At 45.7% G+C, this 21,017-nt stretch overlaps 1 protein-coding gene across 1 annotated transcript in view; it reads right to left on the bottom strand.

Annotated features, from left to right (window-relative positions):
- The window catches only part of LOC146853830 (membrane-spanning 4-domains subfamily A member 4A-like), a 227,779-nt gene extending 208,470 nt beyond the window's left edge, over window positions 1-19,309 (bottom strand). Inside the window, exon 1 of the mRNA XM_085651828.1 lies at window positions 19,221-19,309. The gene's annotated coding sequence lies outside the window, so the exon portion shown is untranslated. The remainder of the gene's footprint in view (window positions 1-19,220) is intronic.
- Between the last annotated feature and the right edge of the window lie 1,708 nt (window positions 19,310-21,017).

Genomic DNA, 21,017 nt, shown 5'->3' with positions numbered 1-21,017 from the left:
CAGGCCTATCTGTCGGGGCCCCGGGCTGGGAACCTTTCCCTTGGTTACCTTGGGAATTACTTTTGGGCCCTTTATGGAACTCCCTCTGTTTACCCTTGCCCCCCCCACTCTTCTGCTGGGGACCCTGCCCACTCTTGGCTGAGTCTTCCACGTGACCCTTGTGGACCCGAGTGCTCATCCAGCTGTCCGCCTCCTCAGCAAGCTTCCTAGGGTTAGTCAGCCTGCTATCAATCAGGTGCTGGCATAGCTCTGGTAAACAATTACTTGACAAGTGCTCCCATGCAATTAAATCAAAGAGCCCATCAAAATCATTAACTTTGCTACCCTTCACCCAACCATCCAATGCTCTGCAAAAGAAAGTTACATATTCCACCCATGTGCTTGACTCCAACTTTTTGCAATTTCTTAACCTCTATCGATACAATTCAGGAGTCAACCCATACCTGGACATCAACGCATCTCTCATGTGGCTATAAGAATTATGGACTTCAGAGGGCAAGTCTAACAGTGTATCCCGCCCCTCACTAAGGAACCGCCCCCACAACCCCGCTCCCCAATCCTTCTCAGGGACCCGGTGGGAAGACATGGCTACCTCATAGGCTTTGAACCACTGCCCAATGTCATCATTATTCTAAAACTCTTTCACCACATCTTTAGGAATATACACCCTAGCTTCCACAGGCATGGACGGTGTGCTGCCACCAGAGGGAGTAATTTCTAAGCTCCTTGCTTTCAATTCCATCTCCCTCAAACGTTTCTCATGCTCCATTTGCATCCTCTTTTCCTCTAGGGGCAATTTCCTACTTTGCCATTCAAATTCTAACTGCCCATTTAACTTGAGCTTGGTCAACTCCATCTCATGCATCCTACACTCCTTTCTGTCCTCCAACTCCTCTGGGGACAGGCCTAACACTGCTACCTACTGGGGAGGTTGCTCTCCTTCCCCCTGGACCCAATGGCCCTTCCAGCTGCTCATCTGCATTTTCATCCCCTTCCTCATTCTCAGGAGTATTCCTTGCTTCCACCCAGGCCCTCAGTGCCTTTTGGAACTCATCCTTCTTGGATAGACCGGTCATAGCAACTTTAAATCTCCTGCAGAAGTGCTTTAGCTGTTTTACATTGTAGCATTCCAGTTTCTCCTCTTTCCAATCATAATCAACAGATGTGATGGATGCTGCTTTATCCATGGTGGTTAAACTTGGCAGTTCTTTGCAAAAATAGAAAATCCCAGGAAAAACAATCTACCAAACATATGTGGTTGCGTTTTGGTCTGCGCTCACTACTAGTTTTCACCAATCACTGTATATGAGTCACAAATGCAAGTCCAGAATCCTCACCGCTAACCACCAATGTTAGATTTGGGGGTCTCTAGTTGGCAGAGGTAGGTACCTTTGACCAAATAGGGACCCTTGCGTCTAGTCAGGGTAAGGGGGTACACTCCTAAAATAACCCCTGCTCACCCCCTTGGTAGCTTGGCATGAGCAGGCAGGCTTATCTCAGAGGCAGTGTGTAAAGCATTTGTGAACACATACAGTAACCCAGTGACAACACTACAGATGGACACCACACAAGTTGTAAATAAGTATCTTTTATATAGACTTAACACAAGACCACAAACGACAAAAATCCATAATACTGTACTTTAAGAATGGTAGAAATAACATAGGGCCAGATGTAGGTAAATCTGAAATACCGATTTCTTAATAGCGAATTTTACCGATTCGCTATTAAGAAATTGGTATTTCCTATGTAAGTAAAGATTCGGTAAAAAATACCGAATCCTTAATATTCCTTATTACCGAATCGGTAATTGAGATTCGGTAATAAGGAATACCTACCCATTCATTTCTATGGGCTTGGAGGCCCATAGGAATGAATGTGAAGACATTCACTATTAGCGATTCGGTATTACTGAATCGCTAATAGCGGGAGCACTTTCAAGGGTGCCAGGGTGTCAAAAGGACATCCTGTTGCAACCCTGAAATGTGCATGTGTGCACATGTGGCGCACACACATGCCCTAAGGGCATGAATGTGTGCCACGTGGCACTTAACAAAAAACAAAAAAAGTGATTTTTTTAAAGGAAATCGGTAATTACCACCAACTTGAAGTTGGTGGTAATTACCCATTTCTTAAGGCTCAAAAGCACTCTTTAATGTGCTTCCTACAATGCATTTAAGGATTCGGTATTACCGACTCCTTAAATGCAAGAGCAATAAGGAATCGGTATTTACCGATTCCTTATTTACCGATTCCTTACCTACATTAGGAATGGCTAAATACCGGTCGGTAACGCTGAAATTTACAGAATTTCGGCGTTACCGACCGGTATTTAGCCACTTACATCTGGCCCTCAGTTCTCTTAAGATGGTAAATGCGATACTTTAAGTTCAACGTACCTTTGGATGCGTAATGCTATACAACAAAAGCAAAGCAGGGAAGGTGATGCGTCGGTTCCTTACACGCAAGAACTGTGATGCGTCGGGTCCCTACTGCTGTGTAGGGGATGCGACGGTTCTTCTCCGCGTGGGGAGGTGATGCATCGGTTTCTTACTGCGCTTCCGTGGCGATGCGACCAGCAACGCCGTGATGCGATGAAGATCTGGTGCAATGAAACAAAAGGGCGTCTTCTTCTTGATGCGACAACGATGCGTGCACGCCCGACGGCCATGCAGCGACTCAATGAATCTTCTGAGCCGCGACAGGCCCTGCGACACGCTTCTCTGGTGATGCAACGGCGTCTGCTGCGACGGCGACAGTCTTCTCCAGGGATGCAGGGCGCCTCGGTGATGCAATGCGACAGTGGCGGCACGCTTTCTTAGTGATGCAATGACAGCAGCTGCGGCAGCGACACTCTTCTCCGGTGATGCGACGGCGTCTGCTGCGACTGCGACACTCTTCTCCGGTGATGCGACGACAACGGAGGCGACACGCTTCTTAGTCTTGAGTCGCACTCCCAGCGACACGCAGTCTCTCAGAAGGCCCAGCTCATTAGCAGGTCCTTAAATTCCCAGCAAGGGAAGGCAGGGGAGCTGGTTGGTGAAGTCTGTTGTCCCTGAGACTTTAGCAGGAGGCAAGCTCTATCTCAAGCCTTTGGAGATCCTTCACAAGTTGATTTGAAAAGCACAAAGTTCCTTTCTCCTTTCTGTGGCAGTCAGGCAACCACTGCAGCCCAATCCCCCAAACTGCAGTCAGCTAGGGATAGTCTCTTCCTCAGTTTCTCTGGTACCTCTCCTCAGCAAAGGTTCTTCTTGTTTCCCAAAGTGATTTAAGGTTCTGGGGTCTGGATCTCCCTTTTACACTCATTTTCTCTTTGTTCTCTGAAGGCATAGAGGCCTTTGCCTAGTCCAAACCAGTTCTGGTCAGTCCTGGAGCACTTTGTCTACATGACTCCTTCTTTCCTTTGACAGTGTAGGCCAGGGACATCAGACACACCCCAGGAGGTGGAGCCTGCATTGGGGAGGGAAGGCACAGCCCTTTCTAAAAGTGGTATTTTCAAACACAGAATGTTAAAACCAACTGTATTTTATCACTCTGAGTTCAGGCATACTAAACTCGAATTTCTACCATATTCCCTGGGTCAGTTAGGATTATAGGATGTTATAATCAAACTGGCCATTCTGGCCTATGGGGAACAGGTAGCCTTGCAATAGTGAAAAACAAATGTGGCTGTAATTCACTATTAGGACATGCCACACACACCAGGGCATGTCCTACCTTATACTTACAATGCACCCTGCCCTTGGGCCTAGCATAGGGGTGTCTGATATGAAGAAAAGGGAAGGTTTAGGGACTGGCAAGTCAACATGGCAGTACCAGACTTCACACAGGCTCTGCAATGGCAGACCTGAGACACACTTTTATAGGCTGCTTCTGTGGGTGGCACAACCAGTGCTGCAAGCCCACCAGCAGCATTTGGTTCACAAGCCCTTGGCACACTCAGTGCACTGCACTAGGGTCTGACAAGTAAACCAAACCAGCCAATCATGAAGTCATTAATCCATACATCAATTTACCATAGGGAGCACTTGCACTGTGGCACTGAATAGCAGTGGCACAGTGCCCAAAGCATCTATAACCAGCAAAAACACATGAGGCAACAGCAAAAAAGTGGAAGGGAGACCCACGCCAAGGTGCCAGGTCTAACACACACCAATAGCCTGGGGTGAGGCATTTACAAGGTGCAACTAATTCAAGTGCCGGCTCCGCAGCTAAGGTGGAGGAGCGGCACCCCACTGCTCTCAGATCAGTGCAACAAGGAAAAATAAAACGACAAGACACATTGCTATTATCATGTTATTTTTCTGCACGGAGCCAGGTTGGGGCGGGGCGGGGCTGGGTTGATTCACAGGAGGAGAAGTGGTACAGGCACTACTAAGTGTGCATGACGATTTGGCCAGCCGTCTTGGGCCGGCCAAACCATCATGTGCACTTAGCACTCAGCATTTCTCCACCCGGCTGTGTTGCACAGCTGGGTGGAGAACTGTCCCAAGGTTCCCAGGCACTGTATGAGTGGCCAAACAGGCCGCTCAGACCAATCACGATGCTGCTGTCATGATTGTGACAGCAGCGTCTTGATTGGCTTAGGGAAGCCTGGAAGCTTCCTGCTTCTGTGAGTCAGGAGGATGAGAAGAGGACAGTGGAGAGGCTGCGAACGTAACTAGGTAAGTGATTTGTTTTTAGCCACCCTCCACCTGACTCACCACCCTGTTCTGTAGCAGCTGCCACTGACTAATTCCTCCTATTCCAAATATTGCCACTGAACACGAGGTACAACATTTGGGTTCACTGTTCACCACGCTGAAATCTGCTTGTTTTGCTTTTTCACCAGCCGTTTTCTCCATGCACGATCTATCACGGAAAAACAGTTGTGGTGTAATAATTATCTTCCAAGGACCCAAAGAAAGGCCCTCACACAAGTATTGCATTTTCAGCTCTGTTTTCACATACCATGATTAACTATTCAGATGTCCTACACATTGGCTAAAGAGCAGTAAAAATAAGGGGCTGTTCAAAACTCTGAGTATAAAATGCTACACTGACATATTTCAAATAACTTTAAGATTTTTTTTCATTTTACTTTTTTATCCCATCTTTCCAGGTCATTTGTTATGACTGAGAATCTTTTTGGACTGGTTAAGTTGATTAAAAAAAAAGTTATGGAAACCTCACAACTACAGCCCATCAACACCATAGCTAGGTTAGTCTTAAATACTCAATGACACAGAATTTACATCATATCTGGCAGACAGTCTGATAGAAGACATTTTGATATGTAAGTGAGCGCCCCCTGGTGCCAAGAAACCAATATCACCAATAAGCCACCCATAATTCAGGATGAATTATCACTCAAATATCAGCTTTAATTATGCTTCAGAAATACTATTATTCAGCGCAGTTTCAGAAAATACAGAAGCGTTACCATAAATCACAGTTGTTTTTTATTTGGGTATATTAGAACAGCCCCTCTAATCAAGGAGTGTAATTTTTGTTAAGAAAATATTTTATTTTTATTTCTCTATAAACAAAACTTATTTTTATGTCCTCAAACATTACCTTGGCATTTTTATCAAATTAACCCATGTATTACTGTCACACATCACAAAAATGTCCATCCTGTGACAAGGACTTTCATTAACAACAAAGATAGTTAAAATTACATCAAGAATAACTGCAATAAACTGAGGGATATAATTGTGCCAGAATCACCATAATAATAATTCCTATTTGTAAAGCTCGAACATATTGCACCCTTAAGGGTTTCAAGGCGCTGGGGGCCGTTGGGGAGATTAAGTGAGCCATTGTCCAGAGTAACATGATGCTAAGCTGCCACCATCAGGAATGCTCTTAATATGCCAAGGATAGCCCACTAATACGGCAGGAATAAACTGAATTTTGTCAAGAATTCACATAATATATCAGAGATGGGCCACCATTTGCCAGGAATAGACATAATGTTCACTAACATGGTCATAATATGTCAAGAATGAGCTGTGATCATGCCAGAGATGGGCAGAATATTGTTGAGAATGAGCACAATATGTCAAAGATGGGCACAGATAGCCAGGGTAATGCCCTCCACTTCACCTGATGCCACCCAGACCCACAAACGTCCACAAACATACATACACATGATAAGATCATGTGCACTACTCATTCACTTAGAGGTACTTTTGTATATTGACACATGTACACACACACATAAGCATATGCAGACGTACATATGCTCTTCATCACCTGAGGGTTAGGGGTAGGACTAAGAACCCTACCTTGAGCACCATGTTGAATCTACCACCAGTGAGAGGACACCATAAATGTGGGAGATGTTTTACTTGTGAGAGCACACTTGAAGGAGAAGAGTTCATCTACAGACAAATCAGGATCCGGCTTACGGAATTCACAAACTGTAAGTCCAGGAACGTTGTTTACTGTGTTACTTGCCCTGTGAAAAGGCTTACGTTGGGAAAACAAATCAAGAGATACGTGAATGTATCGTTCAATACAAGTCGCTCATCCGGGGCTAGACCTTGAATGCACCCATGGTACAACATTATATGGAGTTGAGCCACCCCCTGTCAGATCTAAAATGGACAGTATTAAGACATGTGAGAGCCACAAATGCAGAACCTATATTGATAAGTTGAGAAGCACAAATGATACTTGGTTTACGCATGACAGAGTATGGCCTAAATGAACTGTCAGAAATAGGGAATATTTCTGCACAGTAAACATATACAAATTAGCAAAAATACAAGGGGTACATAAAACATAGAGTAGTAGAGGCAACCATGAACTCACTTACTAGACAAAAAACATTCCTGTCAGTCTATAAACATATCTTCCGATGCAGGAGATGATCAATTACTGGCTAAATCTGAACAAGATATTTAATGGATATGTATAATCTTAGAAATGTGTTTTTTAAATGAATGTGAATTCCCTGCCCTCTGTTCCAAAGTCCTTTACCGTGACCACTTCCTCTTGCACTAAAAAGTATAGAGGACATTGTTGTTTTAATTGTGTGGCAGCAAGTGCTCAACTAAAGCTCCTAGTCTTGGCAAGCAGCAGAAGGGTGAACAAAAGGCTGTTGGAGCAGAAAGGAAAATCACTGAATTTCCCAGAACGTTTGGCGACACCTTCAACACTGACACTCCCGCAAATCTACTGATACTGTTTGTGTTCCATCCCACTCCATTCCCCCTTCATCAGTAGCACTGTCTCACACCCATCCCACCATTGGCATGGGCCCTCTCATGAGGCTCCTTTACTCCTATCACACAGCCAGGGATTTAATTATTCATGCTCTTAATTTAAAATCTCAGCAATGACTGCAAACACCCTAAGGTAATCCATGCCAGCAAAGCAGTCCATGTTTACATTTCGTTGCCGATTACGATCCTGTAAAAAATTTCCCCGTACGACTCGTATCCGGTCTTTTTACCGTACGAATCGTACAAGTGCCGTACAAACTGCCAAGTACGATTCGCATGGGAAAAAGTCCATACGAATCGCATTGGGAATAATTTCCCACACGTCCTCGGGTCGGAAAATGTGTCCGACACGTCCCCGGACGATTTACCGTAAAAATGTGAAAAGTGAAGTCCGACCGCGCAAGTACGATCCATCCCGTGCGTCCGATGTTACAACCGTATGGAGAAAACACCGTCCGCACCGAACTCCCATAGCAACCATGGAGACATGTGCCCACATACGCGACGAACACCCCCCAGCCCCCGTGAGTACGCGCCGTACCCCCCCAGCCCCCGTGAGTACGTGCCGAACCCCCGTGTATGTACATCCGTGTACGTACGAGTCGTACCCCCACCCGTGTATGTACACCCGTGTACGTACGAGTCGTACCCCCCACCCGCTGGGGGTACACACCGTACATACACGGGTGGGGGTACGACTCGTACGTACACGGGTGTACATACACGGGTGGGGGTTCGACTCGTACGTACACGGGTGGGGGTATGACTCGTACGTACACGGGTGTACATACACGGGTGGGGGTACGACTCGTACGTACACGGGTGGAGGTACGACTCGTACGTACACGGGTGTACATACACAGGTGGGGGTACGACTCGTACGTACACGGGTGTACATACACGGGTGGGGGTACGACTCGTACGTACACGGGTGGAGGTACGACTCGTATGTACACGGGTGTACATACACGGGTGGGGGTACGACTCGTACGTACACGGGTGGGGGTACGACTCGTACGTACACGGGTGTACATACACGGGTGGGGGTACGACTCGTACGTACACGGTACGTACACGGGTGTACATACACGGGTGGGGGTACGACTCGTACGTACACGGGTGTACATACACGGGGGTTCGGCACGTACTCACGGGGGCTGGGGGGGTACGGCACGTACCGGGCCCCCTAATCTGGTCGTTTCGCGGCGTACTTCGCTTTTCCGGCACTTTTTGGGTGCCGTAAAAATATTGCCGTCCGGACTGCTGTCGGTTCGATTTGTACTTCCTGGGTTGTGAAACGCTGCCTGAAAGCGTCCCGACGTCACGTCGGAGCATTCCCGGATCACATTCGTATGTATATTTTCGTCGGTCGGTGTTTTGTACGACTCGTACGGAAATGGTGTTTCCGTGCGAATCGTACTTGCATGTTTGTGAAGTTTTACAACCGGGTACGAGTCGGACGGAGAAAAGCCTCTGTCCGACGGTTCGTACCCGGTTTCTCAAGGATCCTAATCGGTACCTTCATGTGTTTACACTTCATGCAGTGTTCCCCAAAAGTATTTGCTTTATCCAGATGATGTGCTTCTCCAGTTTTATTTTCACAAAACATACTTTTATAGTAAAAATTGTGAAATGAGTCACCTTCAGGAATGGATGAGTTCAGATTGTGAGCAGACATTTATGATAGGCACGATTGAGAGTCCGAAGACTGAAGGCAGTACTGCTTTCTCACAGTGCCTGCCACTGGGTCATTATGGTGTTCAGACTAAATGCACATATAATCCTTGGCTTTTTAGGAGAGCTCATGAAGCAACGGTAATATAAATGTCAATAGTAAATTAAAGCACTACTATGTATGTGCAAAATGATGGTTACAATGTGTAGGAGTCATATCATGCACACTTGTAGTCATTATATATTAGGAGCACTTGGTCTGCAGAAACACACAGTCAGGATGAAAGCGCTATGCAGTTGTTGAGTGTGCTAATTAGTCTTTATTATTTAAAGTCACCCTTTTTAGCAACCTTGGAATAACAAAAGATTGAGGATAAAAACAAGGTACTAAAGTAATGCTCTTCAGTTTGCATGCAGTTTCTTGATGTTGGGTCGTACCTCACTGTGCTATATTAGAATGATTGTGACATATTAGCTGCAAATAACAAAAGGATCTCTGTGTTTAAAGCAGTGGAGGATAGTAATTTTACCAGGGAGGGGGCGGTGGCACAAATGCGCCTCACTTACACCCATGCATTCACAAATGCACACATACCCATTCACAACTTTAACACATTTATTAATTTATTTGAGAGTATTATATAGCGCTAGCTGGAGACTCATACATTAATACATGCATGCATGAAACGTAAAAAAACGCATAAAACTTACCTTAACGTCAGCTCTCCGAGAGGGAAGCTTCAGAGGTCCCACGAGGGTTGGGGCTGCTGCCTTCCCTCATTGGCTGATTGAAAGGCATCAGGCCCAACCTCGTCACAGAGTAGGATGGGGTCAGCGAGACTGCTGACCCCACCCCACTCTCTGACTAGGTGCCACTGATTGACACCCTGCCCTGGGCACTTCAAGGCTTAACACTGAAGCGCCCAGGTCCGAGGCAATCAGTGGAGCTCCCCTTCATAAGAAGGAGGAGGACCTTGAGGCACTTTTGCCACACTGAGGTCACGCACACAGGGCTGTGAAATTCTCAGCCTGGCAAAGTTCAGCTCAGGCAGCCAGGAGTCTGCACATTTAGCACATGTCCAGCTCCTGCCTGACCTGAACAAGAAGAGGGTCTGTAAGGCTGGTCTTTGTTCTGCCCCAACACCCATTGATTTTGACCCTGCCCCCTATTTACAAGGGTGGCGTAAATAGGAGGCAGTGCCAAAATTAAGACCAGGGAAAACCTGGACTTAACATGGCGAAAAGAGGAGAAATGCTTAATTTCTCCTTGTTTTTGCTGTTTCTATGTGAGCTGCATTGCGCAGCACATAAATACAGCAAATCGTCATGAATGATTGTTCATGTGCAGGAAGGTGTCCCTTCCTACACATAAACTATCATTTAAAAAATGATGATTTGCAACTTCTATGTATGCTGCACAATGCAGCATACATAGAAGTTACAATACGCCATTCTGGATAGTTTATGTGCAGGAAGGGAAACCTTCCTGCACATAAACAATCATTCCCTGCACGCTGGCACCCTCGTACTATGGTGCAAGTGTACCTGCATTGGTGCTAGGCAGCTGAGTTTAGTGCCAGTGCTAGAGAAAATGCAGGGATATACTGTACCACTGTAAATACGGCACATACCAGCATTTTCAGAATGGCGGAGCGTGGCATTAGCAATATTTGCTTAACGCCACCCTTCGCCAGCCCCTTAGTTTGCTGTGCAGGCAAATCCTGCATTGCCGATCCCTGGTGAGTTGCACTACTCTTGCTGAAACAAGGCCAATAGAGGTACTAATGGGTGAGGCGGACTAATCTCCAGGGTCCTGTGACCTCAATGACAGAGTCATTGTTGCTCTGGGGTGCGCTGCTTCGTAGGCCTGCCTGCAAGACTAGAGGTGAAATTCAGTATGGATTGTGGTGGACAGGCCTTCAAGGTGCTAAGACACCAGGGCTTCTAAGGTCTAGCTAGAGCTTCTAAGGTCTAGCTAGAGCTTCTAAGGTCTAGCTGGGGTTTCTAAGGTCTAGCATGGGAATGTGCTCCCTCAGGAGAGTGGTCTGGTGGACTGTTTATGAAGGCTGAACCTGGTTCACCAGTGCCAAATTCGGCAGCTCTGGCCTTAGTGCCACAACCTTTCCCCCACTGTAAACCATACTGTCCCATTGAAAGAAACTCGCCCTGCCTTCAGCTACAACCCAATTGTGCCCCGCTATAAACACCTAGATGAAACTCAATTCAAATTATGCACAAGAGTATTATGCTGCCTGGAAAAACAAGTAACAACATCCTGGAAAGTACAAACCCTCATATGGAATGCAAGATTAAGTAAAGCATGCAAAATATAAGTAGAAACAACATGGTTACCGCAACAATTTTACACTCATTATTCAGAAATCAAGAGTGTTTTTCGCTTCAACTTTAAGAACATTACTATAGGGCCCGGAAGGGACCTATTTCTATGTCCATTGCTTAAATCCTTACGAAATGTAAGCTGTATGGTTTAAAAAGACGTTCCTAACACAGAGCCGTAGTACACATTTTATAAACTAAAATAAGGATAAGAGCTGATAAGGATCACATTAAACGTTTTCCACTTCAGTTATCAGCCAGGTATTTCAGAACCTCTAGGAATGGTGAACTTCCACACCCTGGGAAAACAATGAAAAAACAAAAGTAGCGCTTCACTGGCAAACTCTGTAAAGTGGTGACGCTGTGTTGAATAAAAACCAACCTGGCTACTTTGCGACCACTCTTTAAAGCTTTAATTAGTTACTTATTTTTTGTATTTTGAACCTGTTTTTAGGTCGAGCCTGGGCAGCGCGTGCTTACAAGCCCCTTTTGCCACCCGTACAACACTTTTTCCCATGTTAAAAGTGACGCACCGGCGGTGCAAGGGCCTTGTAAATAAGCCCCAATATGCTGCTAGACAGAGCGCAGTGGCGTGACTCCGAACCACCAGAAGTACATCATCACGTCGCAAGATTGAAGCAGAGACACCCCTTTGCAGCGAAAGGTAGTTCTACCACTGAGTTACAGCAACTGCCCATAATCTAGTTTATACCTGGTCATAGTTCATTGTTTTTTGTGTGACGATAATAGAGGTCATATAAGCGGTATTTGTATAGCTCACACAGAGCTTAAAGAAGAGCCATGATTTGACATTTATATCCCCTTTCCGCTCTTATAGCTGTCCAGGGCAGTTTTCTACCCCATATCTTATCAGTAGCGAGTCTCAAACTATCCGCCTTCAACCACTCTTAACAATTGACAATTAACATGGACTCCGACATTATTCCACTGCAATGCAATGGGTCTCACATTTGCGAGAGTTTGAGCTGTTGGCATCGTAAATGACAATGCCTTTTATTTAAGTGTTTTGAGAACCTGCAAGGGGTTCGTAAACAGGCACTTTGTACTAATAGTCCTTGCTTATGTGTTTACACACCTGTTGCAGGTTTTCAAAACACATCAAAAAAAGGCATTGTCATTTACAATGCCAATAGCTCAAACTCTCGCAAATGTGAAACCTATTTCATTGCAAATGCTTGTTTCTCTTTGTCCCGTGGCTGCACTTTGGAACAGAAAAATGTCAGGAACATTTCCAACGAAAGTGTTTCTTTCTTTTTTAGATCCATTTCACAAGGGAGCGAATGAAGGAAAGTAGAGGAAACTGAGGATAAGAGACGGTTATTCAAGCACAGCTTCAGCGAGTGAGGAGTAGCGAGAAAGACAGAAAGAGAGGGAATAAGAGGAAGAGGAAGAAAGAGCGGGAGGCAGCTGACAGCAGCAAAGAAGGAAAAGTAGACACTTCGACCACTAATCTTACCTTAATAAACCTAGGGACTCCCACGCGCAAGAGAAGCAGGCTGAAGGATAGGCCAACCAGTCCTTGCATTGACGTTCCTGACTCCTCCTCTCTCGAGGACAACACTCCGAGTCAGCCGCACCCACGCCAAGAGGCAAATTTAATGATTTAAAACTTTTTAAAAAATGATGACAGGCCTGCCTGTCGAAAGATCATTGGTCCATTCTCTCTGGAGTAGGCCAGCAACAACAAGCAGGACCGTAATAAGTAGCGCGTTCTCGCACTATGAATGACTGACGGCCCAGATTTTTACAGATCCTCTGTGGGCGCTGTAGAAACCACAAATATTGCACACACAAGGGCAAATGTCGCCCAACTTTACACAACCTGCCAGGGTTGTTTTTTCCCGCACAAAGGCGAAAAATGTCGCCCATTTGTGCGGGAAACAGCCCAATCTGGCAACACTGCCAACAGCACATGGGTTGTTGAACTACATTTCCCATGATCCGTGGGATAATCTTCCAGCGGCGCATTTGAAGACCATAGAGAAATGAGACAGCTGGGTCAAACAGGACCAGCCGAACCAGGAGGGAGGCCGTCAGACAAGAAGTAGGTGGGGTCAATACCAACATTAACACCAATACCGGCCCTTATGGCCCCATGTGAGCTATACATCAGAGGCTTGTGACACGAGTCATGAGCAGGCATTGATTTCTTGTTTACCATTCCTTTCACAGTAGTTACAGGAGCGGTATGACATTGGACCGCAGAGTGCCTACTGAAGTTATTCACCCAGCGCCCGTCCCCAAAACCAATTTCCATGAGTACACCAAGTATGGAGGAAGTTCCTTAATATTTTCAAATGCTTTTTGTACAGCATGGTGGGCTGCATAAGATGAGTTACATTCTGAGATTTACCCACACACCATTCTCTCCTCACCAGCACCGGGCGCCGACTGATCTCCCCCACCCCGCGGTATCCTCACCCTGGGGTAACTTTCATGCAGGAGGACACAAGCCTCCAATGCACAATGTAGGACCTTTCTCTAACCTGCTTTTGTAATGAACATGCACTGGAAGAACACCTTGATGCCTAACAGAGCCCATCTTCTATCCCACTTTTCTGCTCTACTCAAACAAGAGGTTGAACTTATGGCAGCAACGCCTATTGTTTGTGATCACCCACAGGTGACATCCATTGATCAAAAATTGAGCACAGATACAGTACAATTTTGATTCAGGGACACCATTGGTTACTAAACACCATGGCATAAAATGTATTAATAAAATCCCCCCCCCCCCTTTTATGCTTCATTTACAGTGTCCCAAACAACACAAAGCTCGGAGGAAGACCTTCATGAAAGAGGCCCACCCAGAAGGTTGAAACGGGTCTGCGTAAATAAGGATCTAAGGGTACTTAGTATCTACACAATGTGAAGAACAACCATGGGACAGACTGAGAGGATTCATACCTCCCAATATTATGGTCATTTAAAGCATTATGTGCCCCGACCCTATTGGGCCTCTAGGTACCTGAAGGACTATACCTTGGAGGGTAATAATATATACCCCCTGTGATACTAATCCAATATTGTGACAATAAAACTCCACTACATATGGGACACTTTAACTAGATGACTTTCTTTTGGTCATTAAGAAAAGAGCACTGTATATGTTGGACACTTATGTATGATGTTATCGTTAAATAACCAAAGAAAGTATCAATATATGTACAGACATGGCATGTCATCTATGTAAGGTTTTATGTTGCTCTTTGTGGTCTTTAGCTATCATTTATGTGAATTTCTGTCTTGTATTTGTTTATTAATACACTTTTGGGGACTGACAAGTCCACAAGGAAAAGTTTTTTCTGTATTTTAGAGGGTATAGCTTTCTTTTTCCTTTCATCTCTAATTTGAGCATTCAATGTCAGTTGGAATTTTGGTACTTATAAGTTATGTCAAAATGTGTGGTACACTAGTGAGAGGATATGTATAAATTGAAAGTGGAGTAAGATTTCCAACAAACGTTGGTAAGAAGAGACGCAAAATAATCACACTGCCTTCTAAAATTGTTGACAAATCTGTGGTGTGAGGGGTCTCTTTTGCATAATTTACATTGATTGATTCAGACCCTTACTACCTCAACAGGATCTCTCCCTTTCATGATATACACTCAAAGCTCAAGCAGCACTCCCACTGCTCTGCCTATGCTACTCTGACCACATGACATTGCTCACACTTCACTGATACTGCATTGCTCAGACAGATTAAGCAAACAGGAGTCACTTGGATTCACCCAGAACATCAACTGCACCCTCAAGGCACAAATTGTCAAAAAAACAAAGATAGCAGCATGTACCAGCTCTCTCTTCTAAAGAATGTGAAACTGTTTCCTACAGAAAGTAATTTCATAGCTGCTGTTCAAGTCCTCATACTTGTATCTGGATGATAACGCCATGCTCCAAGACCTCCCAAACTCCATCCTGGCACTCTTTAAAAGCATCCTACAAGCCACAGCATGTCTCATCCAGGGCCTGAAGAAATATGATCACCATCCCGCTGGCACTCCATGGCCTCCACCATCTCATAACCAGCTGCATCGTTTAAAAAGCCATCACAACCAGCACCCTGTATATTTTGTAGGCAAGCTCACCATCTCTGGTGGGTCTGAGCATGCCTGCAGCCAGGACACCATCAGACTGCAGACTAAGAGGTGTAAGAAACAAAAAATAAGGCAGCAATCTTTTTCTATCCATTGTATTCTATTGTGATTGTGTTTATATATGCAAATAAAATCTGGAACAACATCACCATGTCCATCAGGACCACCTCAACGCTGCTCCATTTTGGGAAAAAGTTAAAGACACACCTTTTGAAAGAGCACTACATTACAATGCATTTACCGTCCACAAACCAGCTATTTCTCCTATCGCTTGTTTACTTTATGCTCGTCTCTGACCCTGTCAAGGGCCCCACTGCTCTTGGAGCAGGTTTACTCTACAGCAATACCATATGCATACATGTATGTAACACCGTGCTCACTGAGCTACCCCACACTACACTGCTCACAATACACACGGACAAGCACGGAGACTGCACTCAGTATGCAGAGACACTCCACAGCTCACACTGACTCCTTTAACTGCACGCATATAGCCGTGCTCACAATGGACTCAACTCAATGCATAAACTCCACTGTTAGCGATACAGTGCCCTAGCTGCAGTTACACCGAACACCTGGGACTATGTTCATACTACCCTCGCATTGCACCACTCATGCCTACAGCTCACAATACTCTATTCATTTGCCCCTGATTGTACTACATTTGTACTGAAATACTCACACTACAATGATAATGTACTTTTCACACTACACTACTCACTCTACAGAGCTCACAGTGGATTCCACCACTGCGCATAACATACTCAATCTCTCATCACGCAGACCCTTCACTGTCACTATAAGCCTTGATTTGCAGCACAGCACTCAGCCTTCTTCTGCTTTAGCGCAGTACACTGGTCTCTAACTCACGCCCTTTAAAGCACACAACTAGCACCAAGCCAGACAGGTTCTTTCAATGCAAACACAAAAACTGCGATTTCACTGGCTGTGGCAGTTTCAGAAAACCAGTATGAACAGGACCTCAATTGCCAAAATCCTTTGTTCAAAAAAGTTCTGTGAATGACACTAAATAAAATGTCAGGGAACACAACTTCACCGGGCGGGCTATTAAAGAATATTGTCATGTACTAGAAGGAAAAGCGCATTTCATTGGACGTGCGCCTTAAAGGAGAACTATAAACAGAACTTGACTGGATTGGACCTTAAAAGAAAATGTAATGAAATTTCATTCGGCAGGCTGTGCAAAGAGGAAGAATCACAAAAACCTCACTAGATTGACCCATTAAAGCAAAGGACAATTAGCGACTTTCCCTGACACCTATAACACACAAGCAGTTCTACTTCTCACCAAAGAAACAGTAGTGAGTGCACCATCCTTCTCTCTCTCCGCACACACACACTGTAGGAAGTTGGCTCTGTATATGGTATGCCACTAGGTGGTTATACCATGCACAGGGTTCAGAGACTCCCCAAAAGGGTACAGGGCTCAAAGCAAACCCCAAAGTGCTCTATTAGTGGTAGTGTGGTCGAGCAGTCTTAGGCCTAGCACAAAGGAGTGTAAGTCATTTATTGCACACACATGACCAATAACTGACACACGACTCAAAAATTTTATAAAAATAAGCTTCATTTGTGTTTTATTTTAAGACCAAAGTCTTCGCAATAAAGTAAGTAAGTTTTTAAGAAAAAATACTTTACACTTTCAAAAGTCGACTGTGCAATTTCTGAACAGTTCAATGTTATCCTATTGAGGAAAACTATAATGTGGTTATACCGGTAAGTACGTAACTTAGAGTTCTAGTCTTCGGGACCAAAAGTCAGCAAGGGGCAAGGGTCAGGTGAGTGCCAAAACTGCACCACCAGCGGCACAGGGGCAGCCGGGTGCAGAAGTCAAAATCGGAGTTTGGCTCAATGCGTTTGAATGGTGACTGTGATAGCAGGAGCCAAACTTTGGAGATTATATCAAGCACAGGGGGAGGTGGCACAAAGCAGCACCAAATATATACCACCAGCGGCATTGGGGCAACCGGGTGCAGGGTGCAATTTCATCATTGGGAGCCCAATGCTTTTCAATAGAGACTTTGCTTTCAACAAACAGGCTGCAGGTGTTGAACCAGAGGTTGCAGGAGGGAGACCAATGACAGCAGAGGTAAGTAGAAATATAGGGGGCCGTAGGGGCACTGTCGGTACTTTGGGTGCATGGGTGCCTTTCGATGTCGGAGTCTTCTTACCGGAGCAGGTCGCGGTCAGGGAGAGCATGAGGATTCTGGCTGCAGACGTCATCATGGAGTCCTGGGGGGGTCAGCCAATGCTGGATGTGAGGTCAGGATTGTTGGGGAACCTGTCCTGGGTCAGTGTTCCACCTGGGCATGGGCCAGAGGCGTCGGGTGCAGAGTGGGCAGGACTTGCAGATCCTCAGGGCACTGGAGTCCCTAGAGTTGCTTTATTGTGGGCAGAAGCGCTGTCCTCAGGAGTTCTCGTCTTTTTCAAAGCTCTGGCAGTCTTCCTCAAGTTTCTGGAAGCCACTGGCTGCAGGCGTCGTCTTCTCAGGAGTCTTGGAAGCTGGAGACAGACCAAGTAAGTAGTTGTTTCAGGCTTCGCTGAGCAGTGTCTTCTTTGTCTTTCTTCTGAAGTCACGGGTAACTCATTTGAAAGTCTGAGGGAGCCTCCTGAATACTAAATTTAAGGGTGTTTTAAGGGAGTACCATATAGAGCCAATGGGCAGCTCACCTGGGGTGACTACACCCTCTGTTATGCTATCCTCATGTGGGAGGGGGAATAGTCCTAGTCGTGATTGGAGGAGTCCCCTCATCTTCAAGACAGAAGAGACTGAAAAGTGTGCTTAACTTCGCCTCCTCCACCAGAGGGGCAGAGTTGACAAAGGTGGGCACACCTCCTATTCTTTCTAAGGCTTCTCGCCGGCTTTCCCGCCCAAAGTGGTGGTGTAAACCAGTGCCTGGCATCCGCTTCTAGCTGCAGAGGCTGGGGGTTGCATTATAAAAGGCGGCAGGCCTTTGAAGCTTCCCCTTAAAGCAATGTACCCATACCAGGGCTGGAGGTTTGACACCTCCGCCCAGGATGTGCATTGTTTCTGGTCCCAGAGAGAAGAGGCTCTTCACCCAGGGGCCCAGAAACATATATGTGTGTGGCAGGCTGCCTAAAGTCAGCAAATGACCACACCAGGGTCGGTAGGTTTCCAGGGGGCACCTCTGAGTACATGGTTTAGTACAACTCAAACTGGCATCCGAGTGGATTTAGTACAAAGAGTTGTTTTGTACCAAATACTCCTGGGTTAATTGAAGCCAACATGGTGCTGTGGAACTTGAGTTGTCAAGGTTCCAGCCTAGGTACTCTCTATGGCTTCACTGGCACTTCCCATATTAAGGAATAGACCCTAATACTGTAGAGGCATATGTGCTCATACAAATATGCCCACACCTGTGATATAGTGCACCTTGCCTTAGGGCTGGTAAGCCCTACTAGAGGGGTGACTTACCTATATCATGGGCAGTGCCAGTTGGCATGGCACTCAGGCAGTGTGCCATGTTTACTTGGTATTGTCTGCACCAGGCCTTGCATGCTGCAGTGGCAGTCTGCATTGGCCTAGGTGAGGGATTCCTGGGGGACCCTCCCCAGTCCCAATGCCCTAGGTACCCATGTCCCTTTTACTAGGACCATTTGTGGATCAGTTTTAGGGAAAGAACACTGGTACTGGGAACCTGGACTGCAGGTCAAAGTTGCAGCAAAAGCCAGGCAAAATGGTATTGAAATAGAACTCCATTTTCTCACACAGTCTTACAAAATTCTGCACAAAACCTGTCCGTATCTAGTTCAACATGTGCTTTTTAATAAATAGAAAAATACCTATTGGCTTTGTCATTGCCCATAGTTTAAGGGACTTCAGTTCTTGTACTCACATCTCCTGTGGCCACCGGCTCTGCCTTGACACCTCCTTCAGCTGCACATCTGTCTGCTCCAATGAGCCTGGTTACCTCAGACTCTGTAGTGGGTGAAAACAGGATGTTTCGACCTGTGGGCGAGAACATGTAGTACCGTGTTACCCCCGGGAAACGTTACACTAATTCCCATTTGGCAAGAACCTGGTTTCATAACTCTGAAAGGGCGCAGTCAAGATGAATAAAGTAACAACAGTGCCGAGTGCAGCTTCAGACATTTCAACAGAATAAAAGGATGGGGAAGTCCCGTTAAAAATGAATTTTAGATCTCACATTTCACCACATCTGTACTGCTAACAATTACAAAAGGCGGGCATAGATCTGTTTCCGGGTATATTTACAAAGGTGCGCAAACACATACACACAAAACCAATAGAGGAAAATCTCTTACTAAAGTATTCTTTTCGAGATAATAAAGTCTATTCTAGATCACAGAATTAACAATTTATCGATTTTCATTCCCAATAGTTAAGTAAAGCGAAGTAGTGAAACGGCACCAGGTATATAATTATAAACCCACTCCTATTAATGTTACTACTTTGTGGAATTCTTGGAATCTGTGTGCAGTCGGCATGGAAACTCCACCTGGTGGGGTATTCCACCAGATAGATTCCATGGCAAATCATGTGCCTGCGTCACTCGGAGGGGGGAGGGGGTCGTGGAATGGAACCCGCTGTTACTGTTCCAGGTCCTCGTGAGCAGTACACCTCCGGCAGCCCACCTTCCAGCAGCACCGACTCTGGTTACTCATACAGAAGTTCTGACAAGGGGGGAGGGTTTAGGGATGGTCAGGCCAGGAGGGAGATTGGATCGAGACGATCAAGAGCTTAATCTCTGTGGCACAAGTTCAGACGCAGCGTCACTGATGTATGACCTGATGTATGACCTCTGCCCAGGCGATGTTCACATTTTCTGCCTGGAAGTACTCTGTGAATTCGTGGTTCTAGAATAGCAAAACAGATCAGAAAGAGTGTGTACAGTTTGGGGCTTATTTAGAAGCCCCTAGCGCCATCCTCACGTCACTTTTCCCATGTTAAAAATGATGCAAAAGTGGCGCAAGGGGCTTGTAAATCTGTCCCTTTGAGCCAAGATGGTAGCCGAGACTTGGTAACATTGAGGGGCTTGTTTCAGTTTTGTGAAACCTCCCAAAGTTCTGCATACCTAACCCAGCAGCAAAACACTCCTCTCCTGTTGCCTAAAGGATGCTCCCAAGAGGATGTCTGACACAGCACCCAAAAACACAAAGCGCCCAGAAGCTCTTTCACAAATGCACTTTGCACTGCTCATGGGTGCAGACTGAGCTCCTTTGTGAGGGGAGAAATGGGCTTCAGGGGCGACACCCGCTTCCTTACCTGACGTCATTATCACACATGGCTGTAAACTATTCACTAAATTTACCTTTGTTATGATGCCACTAAACATACAGGAGGTATTAGTTCTGAACCCATCTTTACCTCTTTCTGTGGTCTTGGCAAGCCACTTTTCTCTTTTTGTCTCAGTTCCAAAGCCTTTTAGAATTGGAAGTAATTTGAGACAGACTAATGCCTGTATGAAGAATGTTGGAAAGTGCCCTTTTCAAAATGGCCACCCCCACTTTATTTCCTGGCATTTGATGTGTCTTTGACTTGAAGTGCACTGGGCTCCTGCTAACCAGCTCGCCAATGCCAGATCTGTTTCCCAAAACTGTACCATTATTTTCCTCAACTGGCAATACCTTGGTTACCCTCTGAAAGTCCCTAGTAAATGGTACCCTTGGTA

The sequence above is a fragment of the Triturus cristatus genome, chromosome 4_1 (assembly GCF_964204655.1).
Source record: "Triturus cristatus chromosome 4_1, aTriCri1.1, whole genome shotgun sequence".
NCBI lineage: Eukaryota > Metazoa > Chordata > Amphibia > Caudata > Salamandridae > Triturus > Triturus cristatus.
The sequence above is the reverse complement of the archived record's forward strand: the minus strand, read 5'-3'. Positions and strand labels throughout refer to the sequence as shown.